This window comes from Triturus cristatus, chromosome 8, assembly GCF_964204655.1.
Source record: "Triturus cristatus chromosome 8, aTriCri1.1, whole genome shotgun sequence".
Lineage (NCBI taxonomy): Eukaryota > Metazoa > Chordata > Amphibia > Caudata > Salamandridae > Triturus > Triturus cristatus.
Genome location: NC_140591.1, coordinates 1,696,593,295 through 1,696,612,823, shown reverse-complemented (window position 1 = coordinate 1,696,612,823; position 19,529 = coordinate 1,696,593,295). Strand labels below are relative to the sequence as shown.

Here is a 19,529-nt window from a genome sequence, read left to right as displayed (position 1 = left end):
CCCCTCAAAGGAGAGCCATAAGATTGCTGCCCACTGGTCTTCAGGAACCTGCTGCACTTTGCAGGCTCTCTCAAGAGCAGTCATCCATTTGTGGATGTCATCCCCACTTTTGTAGGGGGGCACAATCTTGGACAGGTTCCTATTGTCAAAGACCCTATCTTTGTCCCTAGGGACATTGCTGCCACCAGTGGGTATAGACCCACTCTCTCTATGCTGCCTAGCCTTGCTCAATTTCTCTTCCATCAGGGCTACTTCTAGCTCCTGCTTCCTGATCCTCAGCTGGGCTTCTTGCATCTTGGCCTCATGTTCCCTCCTCTGAGGGGTGGTCATCCTTCTCCTGGAGTGACCTTGAGAGCCTCTAGAGCCATGGGAAGCATTGGAGTCACCTGAGCGATTCCTTTGCCTTCCAAGCCCTGGGTTAAGTCCACTGGGGAGATCCAGTGGGGTGAACCCACTGTCAGTCCCCAATAGCCTTGGTTTAGCTGGGCCAAGTATAACACTTGGCACTGGGCTAGTTCTCCCTTCATCCTCACCACTGTCTGTATCCCCATCACTTTCTTCCTCTGTGGTAGGCATCCCATCTAAGGGGTGACTATTGGAAAGGGGTGTCTCAGTGGCATCTTCAGAAAGGGGGCCTCCTGTTCCTGTCCCTAAGGGGGCTAACTGGGAAGCTTTCTGGAGCTCTTTTTGATTCTCATCATTCTGTAAGAGCTCTCTGAGCACAGCAGAGGTAGGGTTCTTGGGCTGTTTAAGGCCTCTAAGAGTTGCCAAATGCCTGAGCTCATTCTGATTAAGGGTAGCATAGATGGATGGTGCCCTCGGGGGGTCACTCTCAACAGAGATGGGTACAGTGGACCCCTCTGCCCCAGCCATTGCTCTTAAGTGTGGGTGGATGTGTTGCAATCTACCTACACTTGGGTTTACCTACTAAACCTATCTAGTAGTTGTAGTCAGGGTGTGCTACTCCCTTTGCTCTACAACAACTAAGTTCAGTAGAACTTAAGTATATCTAATCTTGTTTTATATGTACCTACAGGTACCTATGTGATCTTTCAATTGGTAACCAAGAGATTACAATGGTAAAACACAGCAAGCTCAAATCCAACCGCTGCTCACCAATGTGAGAAGTTGGCCTGGTATATGCTGTTCACTAGTTCTAGTGACCACCTTGTACCATGCCAAGCAACCCTTATGGTGTGGTTGTAAGTCAACCTTTTCGGACTAGCTGCCCTAGTGGTAGCGTAGGCTAAGCAGTCTTTGAGGCTAAACTCGTGATGCGTGTTAAGCAAGCTGTTTTACCAATAGTAACCCCCTTTTATACCAATGAAAGGACACCACACAGATATATATTCAAAATATATATGTATTTATTTCTCAGAGTAACCCCTAGTCTCTTTATGAGCACAGGAGCACAAATCGTCAAACAAGATTATCACAGAATACACAGAAGTTGCACTTTATATGGATAGGCCCTGGTGGCCACTCGAACCATATACTAAAATAGTGGTATAAGTACCACGAACAGAAAAGGGAAAAGGCCTAGGGCCTCTAGAATCGCTGGGCCTACAAGGAGCTAACTTCAGTTAGTGACCAGGAGGTCCACGGGTGGCGTGTGCAGAGCAAATAGTCACACGCGTGCTCCCATAGGTTTCAATGGGTGCGTAAAAAGTACAAAGTTACTGCAAAAGGAATCTTCCGGATGACCTAGGAACTTAAGATTTGGAACACAGGCACTAGAGATGTAATACTACACTTGGGCACCGGAGTGCCAGCTTTACCTCACCCACAGGAAGCGGGTGCATAGGCCTCGAAGTGCGTCGGGTTTCTTCTATCTGTTCCGTGGGGCCTGTAGACAAAAGTGCTGCAGGCGGTCGGTCGGGAAGAGATGCAGTGGATCCAAGAGTGGATCGGCGATGTTGAAGACCTGTAAGCAGAGGGGACAGTGTTCACAGTCACTAGCCAGTGACCAGCGTGGCACCAGGTGGGTACCAGGCGATGTCGGGTGCAAACAGGTGATGAGGTGTAGCTTGACTCTGCAGCCACGTGGTCCCTGAAGGTCGACGACGTCCAGGAGTCGAGTCACGAGCTGTCCCACGCAGGCTCTCGCTGTCGGCGGTGTCGGCGACTTGATTGAAGCAAACAAGCCTTGGCAAAAGCAATTGTTGTAGGCAAGGAGTTTAAGCTGATAGTTCTGACCAGCAAGGTCAGAGGAACTGCTCCTTTGGAGGGGAGCAAGGGCCAGTCTGGAGCAACCAGACCAGCGGTGTTTGTCGTAGATTTCGTCGCCAAGATGGCCACTAGCCAGCGGGCCAGCAACCGGTTAGGCGCGTCGAGTGGCAAAATGCAGAAGGGCCCCACGCAGATCGTGGAGATGCTGGAGGGCTCACCTTTGGTGCAGATGCTGCTCGAGGGTTGGGCTTCTCAGGACCCAAAGCACAACTTGGAGGGAGCCTCGGTTGTTGCACTGGTCAGCTTGTCGTAGTCGTTTCAAGGTGGCTGGCTCCACGTGTCTCGGTGCCTCCACGGGTCTCCTCTTTGCAGGGACTGTGGATCGGGCGGTGAGAGGTCTGGAGGTCCAGGTCTTGTCAGTCTCTGGGCTCGGGCTCCGGCGGGAGGCGGCGGCAAAGCAGACGTTGATTCGCTGGATGGTGCTTGCGTTAGCAAGGTGGTCACTCCCTGACCACAGGGGAGATTGGCTTCAGTCCTCTGTGCGGCAGAGCGTCGAAGTTCCCGTCTTCTTCTTAGTTTTAAGTTGATTCCAGGATGTCTGAAGTCTTAGGACACAGCTCCTACCTTTAAGCGGATTCTAGGGGCCGGACTACCTGCTAGGTCCCTCCCTAAGGGTGGGACCAGGAAGGGGGGTGGTTACACCCCCAATTCTTTGTCCAGCTCGCCCCAGGCCCGGGACTGGTGTGCCCCAGGACCGGTTTGAACTGGCATATGCCCCGAGGCTCCTTGTGAGCCACAGGCATGTCTGGTTTCTTTCAAGCCCTACCTGACCAATACACAAAATCCTGTCTGGGGTGGTGCACGCACCTCCCCTGGCAGGAAACCCTTTGTCCACACCTCCCAAGCTGGAAGGACTCCCAGCAGCAGGAGGGCAGACTTGTGTCTGTGGTGGCAGCATCCATTTTGTGGAGCTGAGGCTATGTCTGATTTTACCCGGGTTTCAGGTACTGTACATGTCGTGTCCCTCTAGAAGGGTGGAATGCTAACCCCGTCGCCAGAATTGGCGAGGGGTTAGTATTCCAATTCGTATGACACCTTACTCGACATGTTTTGATAGAGCCAAACCAAAGTTAGCATTTAACCGCGAGGTTCATAATGCACTTAAGAGTATATGGTATGACGATATCTGGAAACAGTAGAAGGAAGTTGTTCCGACCACTGCAGACAGGCTCAGCTCATGCCAGAGCACCATCTCACATGGAACCAAGCACTCTGCCTTCAGGATTGTTAAGGCCTGCCATAGGAGTGACTTATAGGTTACCAGGTGTCCCATTTAAGGTTAGGTATAGGTATACTACACCTAAGTAAGAGGTGGTTACACCAACTTACCCCAGCTGAGTGATCAGCCAGTTGTGTCAGATTTGTTAGGCCAAGCCTGGGGTGGCATAATACATGCTTCAGCCCCGGGCAGGCCTTGGGTACACCAATGCCCTGGGTACCTAGTGTACACTGGTACAGGGGCTGACAGGGTGATCCAACCAATTGGGTATGTACCTAGGGTACATGGAGTCCATTTTAAAGAGAGAGCAGATAGCCTGAGAGCCTGAATGGCAGGATCTCAGGCCAACTAAGTCGAAAAACCAGCTAGACACTAGGCAAAAATTTGGGGGTAACCATAGTCAGATATCCACCTTCCTACAAGAACCATAACAGCACTTCAATTGCAGTACATAACTATTTACTGTGAAATATGGTCCTACATTGATATTGAAGTTCTGGGACATCATAAACCACCACGCCGAAGACCTGTTTGGGTGCACACAGGGCACGGCGTATGGCCTTATCATATTTGATGCACAACCAGGTCACATCCTGCTAAATGCACTACTCCAGTCATGACATACAACATCCATACACTGCTTACACTGCGCGGGGTTCTGTTAGAGGGGATTGTAAAGGATGAATCTGGCCCCTGAGAGCGGTGGAGTGCTATGCATAGGAACAGGTGAACTTAACCATAAACAGGACTACCGAGGCTTGTGGAGGACACACAAAGCGAAACCGGGGAGCAGCAGATGGAATGAGTGTGGGAGCGAGATCAGTCATTGAGTGAGAGGAAGATAATAAGGATGTGGATCCTGAAATAAAAGGGGTGGAGAGCAAATCTGAGGTATAGAGGAGGGGGTGTTAGTTCCATAGTCTAGAACCATGTAAATAGAGGGTCTGATTTTGTATGCAATTGATGGAGCAGGTAGTGCAACATTTTGTATACCTCCTCTATTTTTGCATGAAAATACTAATTATATAATCTATTAATTATAATATTATTAAACAAATGTTGCATGTATATTAATCAACATTATTAATACTAAAATACACATGGGATTTGCTAATTGCACGGATAAATAACTCTTATAACTAAAATCTGTACGCATATTAACAATAGTATATGTAGAAATAGAATGCTGCATGATATATGTTGCTTTGTGATGTTGCACCCTTGAGGAGGATCGAAAAAGGTGAATATAATTGCTTTAAATGTCGCTATATGCTAGATAAATACAAGCACATAGAGGGATTAGCAAGGGGTTAACATTAGGATCACCATTTCCATGAATTAATTATTCTTTTGTGTTTGTTTCGCTTAAGTTGGCGTTTGGGCCTAAATCCAATATGGCCGCTGTCGCCACACGCAGAAGTGGCCTCTGTCTCATGAGACGTGAAGTGAGCTGCGCATGTGCAAGAAATCTCCTAAACCTCGTAGCGACCTTTGCACAAACTGTCCCTGGTCAAGGAGACGAAACAGGACACTCGCCAAGACACGGGAACAATCAACCTTGCAGTAAACCGGAACAAGCCGATACTTCGCTAACCAATGACCTCACCCCTCGAACTGTACTGAAAATCTTGAAATATTGGTTGTGCGATCTCAACCAGCCAATCACGACGGCTCTAAAGTTTAAATTTGTATCTTCTATGACTTGTTTTATTATAAAAAGGCTGGTGGAATCGGGAGGGGACAGCAGCGGGTGATGATCTCTCTTTCTTTCATTCATCATTTTTCCACGTTCGTTGTGACTCCTTTTCTGAAGATCCAGATGCTGCCCGACCGCTTGATGACTGCAAACTTTTTCTAAAAATCCATGGGCTATGATATATGCTTGCACGATTTCTGGTCCTTTGATAAATTGGGACTGTAGCGTGCTGAGCAGATAGCTTTGAGCTTTGGCCTGCTTTTTGGACAATTTACGACAAATTTTGGTTATGCAGAGCCAATGAATTAGAGGACTTCAAATAGCCAAATTAGGTAAATATGATGTTCTGCGATTTATTTGAATTGATCTAAAACCCTAAACTTTGACGAGACAAATGCAAATAATAATCATTATTAAAATTATGAAAATTTAGATAAACAAATATTGATTAACAAAAATATGAGTGTGTGGTTTCATTGAGGGAAATAAGGATTCTGAGTCTTAAATTGTGTTTTAGCTGGTTCTAAATCACCATCAACCAATCCAACTAAAATGGTCCATTGACCAGGTGGGTGGAGTGCCTTGATGTTTGAGACTAGGGATCTTTAAGCGAAGGATATTAATGTATATTTTGTAAAATAACTTTTCTCTACCTATAGGTTATATAAGGTATTTCCCCCCACATGTTCAGCGCTTGAATTACTCATCCCTCCTGTGTGTGCAGACTCATGAGAGAGACGTATGAGTGTTGGTGTTATGTGCCCCACCAATGACTGCGTGTGTGAATGAGCTAGTGTGACGTCGGGTCTGTGACGCAGGGAGGGTATCGGTAAATGTTGTTCCCCATTTCCCAGTTTTACGCTAGATCAGTTTTTCTGGTAGCAGTATGATGGTTTTTATTGTTTTGGTTTGGTGATTATTGCTTGTAAATTGCTTATTGATTATTGATTGTGGGAAAGTATTGGTTTATGTATTAACACTCTATGTTGAGTCGCGTCGAGTTCTATGTTGTTTGACGGCTTCTGGGATGTAGGAAGTCGGAAGTTTGTAATGGTTCCGTAGTAGAGCAGAGGTAAGCGCTGCTCTTGGGAAAGACGGAATTGTTGTTGCCCTGTAGGTACATGGGGAAAATGTGTGACGATTGGAGTTGCACAACGCATTGTCTGGGTTCGATTCGGTAACATCGTCGTGTGTTGCCATTAGGGACATTTTCTTTATGAGAGAAATTGATGGTAGCGAAGGTCACCTGTGAAATTTTGGTCTTAGGTACCAGGAGTCCAAAAGGCACTCTGATTACGCTTATCACTGGAAAGGTAATAGGTGTTCCCTAAGCTTGCTAGAAGGATAAAGTAGAGGGAAGTGCTACTTTATTAAAGTGTGTCATAATTCTGTAGTAGGACAGACTGTTCGCTGTTCTCGGGAAAGACGGAATTCTGTGTGAATGAACTACATTTTCCGTATGAAAGTGCGTAAATGAAATAGCATTCAGGCTACTTGTGAAACTCTGGTTTTATTTCTCAGGAGCAGAGCGTCTCCAACTAGGGGTCTTAATTCTAGAGAATTAACTGAGAAAATTAGGGAATTAACAAAAAACTTGGAAGCCGTAACAGTTCCAGTAACTATAGGACCTGTAATGCCTATTTTTGATAAACAGAAGGATAGTGAGCATTGTCTGACGATTCCTTATAACAGTAATAAACAAAATGAGAGACTAGAGAAAATTGCCAACGAGAACCCATGGAGACAAACAACAGGTATTCCAGAACAAAGTACGCCTAAAAATTTGACAGTGAATCAAAGTCTAGTGGATAGAATAATAATGACGACAGAATCAGTCCCAGGATCACCAAAGAGTTTAGCACAACAAACTATTGAAAAAGATAGTGTAGGGCCTACTTCAGATGAATTAAGTGAATGGCTAAGGAGTTTGCAGCAGAAAGATAAAGAATCCCAATCTATAGATGTGGCCAAGCTGAAGATTGTTTTGGAAGAATTAATAGTAGGGACTATCCCCACAGAAAAGTTAAAAGCCTATCAGGATGAAGAATTACTATTTTTATGTAAAAGTATAACCTGGAGAGCAAGAAATCTACATGAGAGACTAGAAGAAGTGGCAAATGAAAAGGGTATAGACTTCGAAAAAGTAAAAGCTTTACAAAAACCATAGAGTAGATTTTTCTGAAAAAGATATTGAAAATCTGAATACCACAGGAAGAACAACTCAGATTAAAGACATAATCATTTTGTTAAGAAAATGGGGAGATGTAGATAAATGGAAGAGTAGATGTTTCCGAAAACGAGATGATGTCTCAGACAAAACATTTGCAGCTTTCCCCGTAAGAAAAAAAGAAAAGGTAGTAACAGAATGCCCCATGAGAGAAATTCCAGGAGGAGGATATGTACATGTCCCTTGGACTAGACAAGATATTTTGTCATTTACCAATGATTTCCCTCGACTACGCGAAAAGCCAGTCGAGTGGTATAGGCAAGTGGATAGATTTGTAAAGTTATCAAAAGTTTTATGGATTGATTTAAATAGTCTTTTTGATATAATAGTACCATCAGATTTATGGACAGAGTGTAAAATAATGATAAATTGGCCTACACAAGAATACCCTAGAGACCCCAAAACAGGTGCCCCTGATCCAGAAGTGATGACAAAATATGAACACGTAATTACCTTTCTGAAAAACAAAGTACCTCCCAAGGAGACTGATTGGGTAAAAATTGACAGGACTCATCAGGAAACTAAGGAATCAGTATACGCTTATTATGAGAGGTTGATCCTCGCCTTTAAGCAGTTCAGTGGTGTTGAAAATTTGAGTGAAAAGGATTTAAGTCACTTTGTATACCAATTTGTGTATGGGCTGCGCCCAGAAATAAGTGAAATGATGAAGCAGCATACAGTAGACTGGCAAAATAAGAAAATAGATCAAGTACTGAGACATGCCAAATATTTTAGTGATGAAATTGAAGCCAAACAGCGTAAGTTAAAAGAAAAAGCTATGTGGGCACAGGTAAAGGTGGCAGAAAGACAGGATTCTCAATTAATTGAACAGGCAAATGGTGCAAGTATGAAACCTAAATTTAATGTTGGAAAGGGAAAGGGACAATTTAATATAGAAGAAGCCAAAAAGAAGTGGCCATGTCATAATTGCGGAAGAATAGGGCACTGGAAATCCGAGTGTAAATTTCCCCCGAGTACTAATGGTTATAATGCATCATTGAATTCGCAGGTGCAGAAAGAAGTGAGTTTTCAACCACTGCGACAGCAGCAGGTTGTTGCCCAACAGAATCAGGCGCCAAAACCGCCTTTTCCACAGAACGTAACTCCTCAGAAATACAGTAATGAGCCAGGATTCTACAACGAAGAACAGGTAACTAAGCTGCCGCGCGCTAGTGCTGTTTCACAGTATTGGTTACAACGCGATGAGAGTGAGTCAGAAGAAAGCTATTGACGGTGCCGAGGGGAGGAAGAAGAGTGCGTACTTGGCGCAACTCTAGAAGTAGACCAGACAGGCCCTTTTGTCGATGGTAAATGATGAAAATATTACTGTCCTAGTAGATACTGGTGCTACTCGTTCAACTGTCAGGTCAGCTGATGTTAAAAACCTTCCTCTCTCGGATGAAACAATCCAAGTAGTTGGGGTACCCAACAGACAGATTAAAACGTATCGCACTGAACCAGTAAAAGTTAACATAGGGAAATGTTCTGAAATGCACCGCTTTGTCGTGTGTGATTCAAGCCCTGTAAATTTGTTAGGAAGAGATTTATTGTGGAAAATGAATTGCACCATATTTTGCACTCCCGATGGTTTGAGACTCCCATTTGAGACCCCTGATGAAGATGTACTATATAAAATGACTATGGCTAATATGGAACCTGAGATTACTGAGGCATTTGCTGTATTTAACCCTGAAGAACTACCAAAAGAACAGAAAAAGACAGTAAAGGCAGAGGTCTGGGATTACACAGGAGAAGATGTATGATTAATGAAAAATGTGGATCCTGTAAAAGTGACTATAAAGGAATATTCCTCAGTATAAATTGACACCCAAAATAATTGAAGGAGTTACTCCTATAATAGAGAAAATGATTAAACAAGGTATTTTGAGAGAAATAATGAGTAGTCCATGTAATTCACCAATTATGGGCCTGAAAAAGCCTAATGGAACGTTCAGAATAGTGCAAGATTTGAGAAAAATAAACAAAATCGTTGTGTCATGTTGTCCCATTGTACCAAATCCATCAGTGATTTTGTATCAGATTCCTCATGATGCAGAATGGTACACAGTGATCGATCTATGCCATGCTTTCTTTTCTATTCCATTGCACCATGACAGTCAGCAAATGTTTGCATTTCGTTTTGGTGAGCGTATCTTGGCATGGTGCCGAATCCCACAGGGTATACAGAAAGCCCCTCAATATTTAACCAGTTGCTGAAGAAGTCTTTGGAGAGTCTAGAAATGCCTGAAAATTCTGTACTAGTCCAGTATATTAATGACCTTCTAGTGGCATCAAAGACACGTGAATCCTGTGAGGTAGACACTATAGCACTATTGAATCATTTGGCAGATGGAGGACTGAAGGTGTCACCATCAAAATTACAGTTTTACAAAAAGGAAGTACAGTATTTAGAACAAAACATTGAGAAAGGACTGAGAAAAATAACGATAGACAGGATCAGAATTATAAAAGGAATGAGAGCTCCCATGACCCAAAGAGAGGTGAGAATGTTTCTGGGAATGGTGGGATATTGTTGTCAGGGGATCAGCAACTTCTCTTTGATTGCCAAACCTTTGGTGCGGTTGACGAAAAGTGATGTAAGAGATCCCATTGATTTGAACAAAGAAGAATCGGCAGCATTTAAACGATTGAGAGATGGATTGTGTGAAGCACCTACATTAGGTATGCCTGACTATGAGAAAGAGTTTGAATTGTATTGCAGTGAGAGAAACGGATGTGCACTCTCTGTGTTAATACAAAAACATGGAAAACTGAGGAGACCAATTGCATATTTTTCTTCAATGCTTGATCCAGTAGCTACAGCTTTACCTGGGTGTTTAAAAGCAGTAGCTGCTACATGCTGAAGTTTGGAACAGAGTGAAGGTATTGTGATGGGATATCCATTGAAAGTGTTTGTACCTCATGATGTGGCGATCCTTTTAACAAGGAGTCGTACTCAGTATATGACACACAGTCGGCTAAGTATGAAAAGGTCATATTAGGTGCAACTAATGTGAGTCTTTTGAGGTGTTTGAATGTGAATCCTTCAACATTGTTGCCTGATGCTGAGAATGTGGAAGTCAGAGATGAAGTAGATCATGATTGTTTGGATGTACTTGATTTTTGCACAAAACCACGACCAGATATAAAGGATGTACCTTTATCAGAAAGTGACTTTGTGATGTTTGTTGATGGATCATGTTTAAGAACAGATGAAGGAGTGCTGAGTGCAGCATCTGCAGTGTGCACAGTTGCAGCAGTTTTGGAAGCATCTTACCTGAAAGGAGTAAAATCAGCTCAAGTGGCAGAATTAGTGGCCCTGACCAGAGCATGTAAGATTGGAAAAAGTGTGAGAGTGACTGTGATAACTGACAGCCAGTATGGCTTCGGAGTTGTCCACGACTTTGGCCAATTGTGGCTACAGAGAGGTTTCCTAACTTCAAGTGGAATTCCAAGTAAGAATGCTGAAGTGGTTGGAAAGTTGCTTGAGGCGATACAGCTGCCTAGGCAATTGGCTGTTGTAAAATGTGCTGCTCATGGTCATGGTAGTGACTATGTTTCTACAGGGAATCGGTATGCCAACGACATTGCACGGTACTGCACACGAAATCAGAATTCGATCAATCGGGCTAAGGAAAAGGAAACGTTTTCTTGCTCTTTGATGTTCACTAACATTGTGGGAACATGGGAAGAAGTAAGACAGTTGCAGGAAGAAGCAGGAGATGAGGAAATGAAACAGTGGATAAAAGCAGGATGTGCCCCAAGGGAGGAGGATCAGGTGTGGGTTTACCGAGATGGAAGACCAGTTATGCCTGATAGCATGATGTCTACCATGGCACGGATGTATCATGGCCAAGGACACATAGGAAGGGACGCCATGATCAGTTCATTTTACCAGACCTGGTACAATGCAAAGTTCAGACTTGTAGCAGAGAGTCTATGTTAAAAATGCCTAATATGTCAGCAATACAATCCTGGGAGGAAGACAGTAGTGAGTCTATGTACAATAGGCCGAGAAGGAGGACCTTTTACCAGAATGCAAGTAGATTTCATTGAGATGCCTCCTTGTAACAGATTGAGGTATGTGTTAGTCATGGTTTGCCTATTCTCCAGGTGGGTGGAAGCATTTCCAACAAGAAGAAATGATGGGATGACAGTGGCAAAGCTACTTTTAAGAGAGTTCATCCCTAGGTTTGGGTTCCCAGTAACAATTGAATCAGACCGTGGAGGACACTTCCATAATGAGATCATAAAATTGATTTGTGAAGCATTGAATGTACAACAAAAACTACATTGTGCCTATTGACCAGAAGCTTCAGGTGTGGTTGAACAAATGAATGGTACGATCAAAAATAGGATAGGGAAAATGTGTTTGGCCACAGGTATGAAATGGCCTGATGTCTTGCCTCTAGTACTCATGACTATTAGATCAGTTCCAGACAGAACTACAGGGTTAAGTCCTCATGAAATCCTCATGGGACGCGCCATGAGACATGTGTTCATACCAGTCAACAAGCTGATGACTATAACTGATGACATGGTGTTGGAATACTGTAAAGGCCTGGCTGACGCAGTTCATTCTGTGTTTCATTAGGTTGGAGCGGATGCCACCACCCTTGAAAAGAAGCCAGCTCATGATCTGAGCCCAGGGGACTGGGTGAGGATAAAAGTCCACAGAAGAAGAAACTGTTTGGTCCCGAGGTGGGGAAAACCGAGACAAGTCATCTTGACCACAACCACAGCTGTGAAGTGTGCTGGACTGAAAAATTGGATCCATGCGAGTCATACCTTGAGAATTCCGAATCCAGTGGACAGCACAGAAAAGGAGTATTTTGGTGAATCAGAATCAAGCACCGAGTCAGATGACGGAGAGTCAAAAACAGGAGAAAACTCTGAAAGGGGGGGAACAGAACCAAATCTAGCACTGGTCCCCAAAAGTATCTCTCTGAGAAGGAGACTGCAGATCTCTGATACCTGTTCAGATTCTGAAAATGAACAAGGGAAGAAAGGTTCCAGAAAAGAGCATAAAAAGATCAGAGAAAAAGACAAAGAAGAGACGATAAAAGGAATAAGTGAGAAGGAAGTTCCAGATGAAAGACTGAGAGAAATTCCACCTGAAATAACAAATTTAGATGAACAAGGGACAGGTACAGAGAGAGAGGGACAGATTTCTGCGGACGACCCCCGAGGAGGTGTAGGGAACTGCAACATCGAGTTAGGTGAAGGGACAAGTAGTCAGCAGGAAGATTGCGTGTCGGAGACCTGAGGAGGGACAGAAGTAGGGAAAACAAAACAAGTGGTGGAAAAAGAGATTGTTGAAAAGAAAAAGCAAGTTGAGACAGAATCTGAAGAAAGTGAGAACGAGATACCAGAAGGCCGAGTTCTAAGAAAAAGAGCTTGGAGAAATGAAAAGAATGAAAAAGGAAGTATGTTGAAAAGAGCTGCAATAGACGATGTATGGCCAAACAAAATAAAGAAATTGAGATATCGACTAACTCGAGTACATTTACAGAGGGCTGAACAGGTAAATGAAGTGACAAGTCAAGAGAAATCAAAGGAAGAAGAGACAAGTGTAACTAGAGAAAGCAGAAGAACAAAGAAACCTAACCAGAAGTATAAGTCACCGGAATGGACGTATGTGGCCCTGCCTGAAAGAAAACAAGAGGCAGATAGTCAAGGAAATCCAGAAGAGACTATACTGAGAGTGGTTAAAGAAGAAGAAGAAGAATCAGAAATCCTGAGAGTTCTCTTATCCGATATTGGAGAAGAAGAAGCGGAAGTTCAGGAAATTCTGTATCCAGATTGTGAGGAAAAGGCAAAAGATGATGAAATGCCAAACTGATTAAAATTCAGAAAGCGGCTGATGAAGAAACCATAAAAATAAAACAAGAAAATAAAAACTGGTAGAACCTAGTAGGTTTAGAACCTTGGGTTAGAAAAACTAGTTGTGAAGTAGAAGAGGCTAAGTCAAAAGACACGGTCCATTTTAGCAAAGATGGCTAACATAGAAAGTAGCAAAGGGAGATGTACCTTCATGAGAAGATGGTGTAAAGTGTGTTGTTGTTGTACAGGATTACTAATGCTTCTATGGAGCATGCTTGCTCTTGTGATCTCTTTCAAAGTTACTATAGATATATTAGAAGGACATAGTGGAAATAAAACGAATGTAGGGAAAATTCCAAAGGTAGTACCGACAGTAATTAACAAAAATTATTTACATAAAGATAGGTCTATAAATGATTTTTCTAACAATGTGTTTTCGAAGTTATTGTATGAATATGTAAAAACGATGGATGTAAGGGACTGCTACGTCTGCATGCAGTTACCAGCTTCTGTTGCAGAGGGAGTGACTTACCATCACCTTCCGGCAACATATGGAATAACATGTAGTGTAATAGCTAGTTTGTTCTATCAAACAGGGAGATTAAAATATTATTTTTCGGATATAGATAACATTTTTTCACAAGTACCTTCTAATAATAAACTAAATAGGGTGAAACCTGCTAAAGTATTAGGTGGATTTTTCTTAGAGACTAAAGAACTAACATTAGAAGTTATATTCAAGAACAATTTGACTTTCAGTTTGCAGAAAGAGGAAAAGACATTTTTAGATATGGTTGAAGAAAGAAGACATAAAATGCACAGAAAGGCATCAGAAGGAAGGGTGGAGAAAACAGCATGGGATATAGAAATGGAGAAACATCTAATGAAGGGAGAGTCTACTCCAACAATAGCTCTAGATTGGCCTCAGAAAGGGAAACTTTGCATAAGAAGGAATCAAACTGCATACGATAATTACTTTTTGGGTAACAGTGATTGCCATGATACATACCGAATCATGGGTGGATGGGGATTTAAAGGTGGAAGGGATCCAGTATTCCCTGGACTATATTTTATCTGTGGGAATAAGGCATATTATCGGTTGCCAGACCAATGATATGGCACATGTTATGTAGGCCAGGTATTTCCAAAAATCTTCCATATGGATAAAGGTGACGATGGTGTACATAGTTTAAGTAATCATATAGTGTGTAGAAAGAGAGAATCTTGGACAGAAATTGTAGGAGATATCTTTGGAGCATTGATACCAGCAGTGGAAATATCTCTTAATGCAAACAAAATTAGAAAATTATCAACTGTAGTGGATCGCTTGTCAACAAGCACCGCTGGAGGATTCTTCTTGGTAAATACTGAAATGGGTGCCATGCGTACTATGGTGATGCAAAATCGACTTGCCCTTGATATACTTTTGGCAAAAGAGGGTGGAGTCTGTGGAATGCTGAAAGTTCAACATTGTTTCACTTACATTCCAGATGAAAGTAAAGATCTAAAGGCCTATATTAGAAATATTACTGAATTGCATGATGAAATTGTACCACTGGAGGTTGAAAGTGTTTGGGAGAGAATTGGGAAGAAGATATCAGTTACTAAAGATTTCTTAGTTAAGATAGGCAGTACTTTTATAGGTAAAATATTGTTTCCACTAACATGTGTGATCTCAATATTATTAGTGATTAGATTAGGTTGTATTTGTTGTAAAAACAAGAAAAACGAAAGGATCAAAAGGAGAAAAATTAAAGAGAAAAGATGAGAAACAAAATAGAGGACTCGAAGAGATAGCATTAGAAGAGTGGAAAGAGAGTATGTATAAATCAGCAAAAAGAGAAGAATTTGGGGAAACTGAATTATGAATAAGAGCAAGAACACATTTCCAGAGGGAAAATAACAAAAATTGTATTGGATTGCGGTGATAAAATCACCAAAGGGGGGATTGCTGGAGCGGGTAGTACAAAAATTGTTGTATACCCTCCAATTTGCATGTTATACTAATTAGAATAATTAATTAATTATAATTATATTAACTGTTTGAAGTGTTTTTTAATCAACCTTATTAATAAATGAATTACACGTGGGATTTGCATTTGCATGGCTTAATTAATAAGTGAATTAATTTATGTACGCATATTAATATTAGAGAAATTAGAAAATACTTGTTATATGTTGCTTTTGTGATGTTTTTGTAATTTGTGCTTTATTAGGTAAGTATAAACCGCTTTGAGTGTTGCTTTTGCTAGATAAATACACACACATATGGGTATTAGCAAGGGAATAACATTTTATTAGTCATTTCTATGTACTAAATATGTTTTGTGTTTCTTTTGCTTAAGTTGACCATTTGGGCCTGCCACAAGATGGCTGCCTCCTGTATCTGACATATCCGACGACTCTCCACGAGGTCTTGGGCGGAGTGCGCCTGCGCTAACACAAGCTACAGTGGCCTCGTCTTGACCCTAACCAGACTGTACCCACCAAGGACGCTCTGGTAAATGAGCCAATCTTTGAAAGAACAATAGAAAGACTCCTAAAACCGGAACCCACAAGAATGATGACGAAAGGGACAATATTTCCTGGGAAACAGTAGGGTGACTTCGGATCCACCAATCAGGGAAACTGAAAAACCTATATTCGATACATTGGACAGTGATTTTTACTATAAATTATGGGAGAATAGAGAGGTTGTAGTCGTCGCTCTTGATCGCCTTCTTGATTTCCTGACGTTATGCTGACGGAGAGGACGGTGACACTGCAGGACAGCTGTATCCCCGAATCTTTGACGGACTGGTCAGATGCCCAATCTCCTGATGAACTGAACTAATTAAATGGGCATAGATTGACGGGTACATTCCTATGGTCCCTATACCCTTCGTTGGGACTGTAGTGTACTGCAAGACAACCTGATTGACTTAGAGGACGACTTTTAGCCAGAATAGGTAAATATGGTCAATTGTGATTTGTATAACATTTCTTTCCAGGTCTCATTAATCTAGATAACATTTTATTATTAATTGCTCAAATGAGTTGCGTTGTTTATTCATGAGAAATGTTTAATTATGAAGGTATAAGAGAGAGTCAATAGTTCACTTCAACCTGCAACTAGCAGATCCATCCCATCGCATGGAAGGGATACTTAGAAGAATTAATTTAGGATAAGTAAAATATAGAGATGTACTTTTGTGATTTCCTTTAGTTGAATAATATTCCTTTCATGTCAGCGTTTGGAACAATCGTCTCCCAGAGAAAAGTATGAAGTATGAATGTTGGTGTTATGGGCCCCACCAGTGAATGTATTGATTGAATGTGGTAGTAAGATCTTTGGTCTGTGACGAAGGGAGGATTTTGGATTCCACGCTGCATCACTACGACGTGTCAAAATCCTTATGACTGCTTCAAGCAGGCTTAAGGATTGACGCAGGACTTACCCATGGGTTCTTCAGTATAGAATCTTTCATAGATTCACATGCTTGTATCTTCCCCGTCGTCATGGTGGGCGTCTCACGGTAAAAGAATAACAATAGCAGTAAACTGCATAGAAAACCCATAGGGAGGTATAGAGTTTGGTAGTCTATCCACCTCATTATGTGGTCCACACGTCAGCCAATCAGCTGCCAGCCCTGATATCACATTCCCCAGCAGAGCCACCATACCTCAGATTTTCAATCGCCGTCGTGTGAGAAGGAGTTTCCCTGAGCACTGCTCAGTTTTTCTGGTTACTTGAACTTTTGACCTTTTCTCCAGTTTTCGATTGAGGTACTGTTTTTTTTTCCCCTCTAACTATTCAACATGTCTGACAGCTCTAAGAAGAGGCTTTTCAGACGTTGCAAATCTTGTGGGAAGGCCAGATTATATTCTGAGGACCCTCACAAAGAATGCTTATATTGCCTTTACCCTAAGCACGTCCCCAAGGAGTGCAAACACTGTCGCACCTTTTCAGCTAAAACCCTGAAAGACAGGGAGGCTCGCCTGTTATTATGGCTTCAGAAAAAGAAGACCACCTCATACTCTGAGTCTGATGAAGGAAAAGGGCACTCCTCTAAAAGAACATAAGAGGGAGTTGTCTGAGGAAAAAGCTGAGGTGAAGAAACAGAAAACAGAAAAATCTTCAGTCAAAGAGCCATCGTCCTCCTCTTTGCCTCATACACCTCGTAAAAAGCCTTCAGAGACGAAGACTCCATCGTCGCTCCCGTCGTCGAAGACCAGAGTGCCTTCTGTCACGAAGCCGAAGACGACGTCGACGACCTCAACGACGACCGCGTCGTCGATGACGACTATCTCGACAACTACTGCATCGTCGACAACATCTACGATTACGACTTTGCCGTCGACGGGACCGTCAATGACACCGTCGACGATGAGTGTGCAAACCTCGTCGACGGCAATTCTAATGCCACCGTCGTCGCGCCCGTTGGCGACAAATTTCAAATCGCCGACGACAAGATCAACCATCTCCATAAAGAGATTCCATCCGTCGACGGGCTCGTCGACGGAAAAAAAAAACTTCAGAATTCTCATGGACCAAGATCTCGCCGCTTCCCCCATCTAAACTACTAGATTTACAGGAGTCAGAAGATGACAGCCCAGACAAAGTGGCTTATAGCCCCTCGCAGCTTCATATTAAAAGCCAAGAGACATATAAGGAGGAATTCCAGGAAGTTCAGGAGGAACTGTTGTTTAAAGATCGCCCAGTACGAGGCTCTGTTGGAAGGCGTTCCCCGGGGAGGCTGCGGAATGTGTTCCTGACCACCCTGAGGCCCACCTTTCCCAGAGTTAGACCGAGCAAGAGCAGGGAGGCCCTTCCTGGAAGGGTCTCGCACCTAGGATCGCACACACTACGCTTCTTTCTTCTGCGGATAGAGTGACACCACACAGTAATTCGTTTGTAAGACAATAGACTTTTATCAGTAGTTGTCAGGGATCTTTATGATCCGGAAGGCAGGTGCAGAATTATGGCCGCAAGCGGCAGCGATCTCGTGATGAGGGAAAAGGGGTAGCGGTACAGTCTTTGAATCAGTGTCTCTGCGAGGTATCCGGCGCACAGCTCTCAATCCTCGAGCTGAGGGGATGTTGCTTCTCTCGGCAATCTCTGCCGTTTCTCTTGGAGGAGCGGGCCGCGAGTCACTCAGCAGGCACCGGAGGTTCGTAGTTCGGGGAGCCGCGACGGCGTCAGCAGGGCTCAGATGGTTCAGAGTTCGGGGAGCCGTGACAGCGTCAGCAGGGCTCAGATGGTTCAGAGTTCGGGGAGCCGCGACAGCGTCAGCAGGGCTCAGATGGTTCAGAGTTCGGGGAGCCGCGACAGCGTCAGCAGGGCTCAGATGGTTCAGAGTTCGGGGAGCCGCGACAGCGTCAGCAGGGCTCAGAGGGTTCAGAGTTCGGGGAGCGTTCTTCTGTTCGGGGAGCGATCGAGCCGCGACCAAGTCCGCAGGCTCTCGTCAGTCCAGATCTTCTCTGCCTCCCGTCCCTTCCGCACCCCTTGTTATACTTCCCCTCCTCTTTGAAGTCCGGAGTCCTCGCAGAGAGGGGTCTGGTGCCTGGGGGCGGTGTGTCGGCGTTTCCTGTCGCTCGGCCCCTTGATCTGTTCAGGTGGGTCTGGGAGGGACTCCAGACACCCAGCAGGCGAGGTGCCCGCTCACCGGGGGCCTGGTGGTCGATCGAAACCTCCCTCGGGGGAGAGACCAGAGGTGTGACAGGGTTGGCGCCTCTCGGTCTGGTTTGGGAGGGGGGGTTCGTTCTCCCTCGGCCGGGCATGCGCGTTGGGGATCTGGTCGGCCCTCGGGATGTTGGTCCACGGAAGCCGGGAGGCTGTGCCCACGAGGTTCGGCGTGGTTGTAGTGTAACTTGCTGGTCGGGAGGGCCCACGCCACGAGGCCGGTCTCACACGTGCCCCCCCCAGCTGAAAGGCGGGGAGAACTACCCATCCACTTGGGAGTTCTCCTCGCTGAAGCGGAAGAATTGGGACAGGCCGTCCGCGTTGGCGTGGTCAGTCCCGGGGCGATGTTCCACAGTGAAATCCATCCCCTGGAGAGAGATGGACCAGCGTAGCAGCTTGGGGTTTTCCCCTCGCATCTGCATCAACCACCGCAGGGGTCGATGATCGGTTTGTACTCGGAAGTGTGTTCCAAACAGGTAGGGCCGTAGCTTTTTGAGGGCCCAGACTACTGCGAACGTCTCTCGTTCAATTGTGCTCCACCGCTGTTCCCGGGGCAGTAACCTTCGGCTGATGAAGGCTATGGGCTGATCTATGCCTTTGTCGTCGTACTGTGAGAGGACTGCCCCGATGCCGTGTTCCGAGGCGTCCGTCTGGACCACAAACTCCTGGGTGT

The 19,529-nt window shown here is 44.1% G+C and overlaps 1 protein-coding gene and 1 long non-coding RNA gene across 5 annotated transcripts in view; one reads left to right on the top strand and one right to left on the bottom strand.

Moving 5' to 3' along the window:
* The window catches only part of LOC146808632 (uncharacterized), a 119,053-nt gene extending 113,520 nt beyond the window's left edge, over window positions 1-5,533 (top strand). The window contains exon 3 of the long non-coding RNA XR_014968020.1: window positions 4,819-5,533. This is a non-coding gene — a long non-coding RNA (uncharacterized LOC146808632). The remainder of the gene's footprint in view (window positions 1-4,818) is intronic.
* The window catches only part of LOC146808631 (immunoglobulin superfamily member 1-like), a 345,056-nt gene that overhangs the window by 278,262 nt on the left and 47,265 nt on the right, over window positions 1-19,529 (bottom strand). The window lies entirely within an intron of this gene.